Here is a 387-nt window from a genome sequence, read left to right on the forward strand (position 1 = left end):
GACAGCTGCCCGGGTCCTTTGGGACCCCCAAGAACCCCCCCCAGGGCTGCCCCATAGAGTACCAGCTGCCCTGGTATAGTGTATACGCTATAGTGTATAGTGCATAGTATAGAAGGTATCATATAGGGTATATAGTGTATCTATACACACACACACGCTATATTTTAATATATTTTAATGTCTGTATTTTTATCTATATCTGGACACATATATAGACTATACTGTTAGTCTAGTGTATATAGTGTAGTGTGCCTATAGGCCCCATAGAAAAAACGCGATCTGTATGTCCAGGTACGTGCCTGTTGGCTACGCACGCCCAGACGGGCCCGCACGTCCATCGGTGCGCGGACACCTCACCCCTATATCCTGCCGCGCCTACGCCGCTAT

Source organism: Phaethon lepturus, unplaced genomic scaffold (genome assembly GCF_000687285.1).
Source record: "Phaethon lepturus isolate BGI_N335 unplaced genomic scaffold, ASM68728v1 scaffold25629, whole genome shotgun sequence".
Classification (NCBI taxonomy): domain Eukaryota; kingdom Metazoa; phylum Chordata; class Aves; order Phaethontiformes; family Phaethontidae; genus Phaethon; species Phaethon lepturus.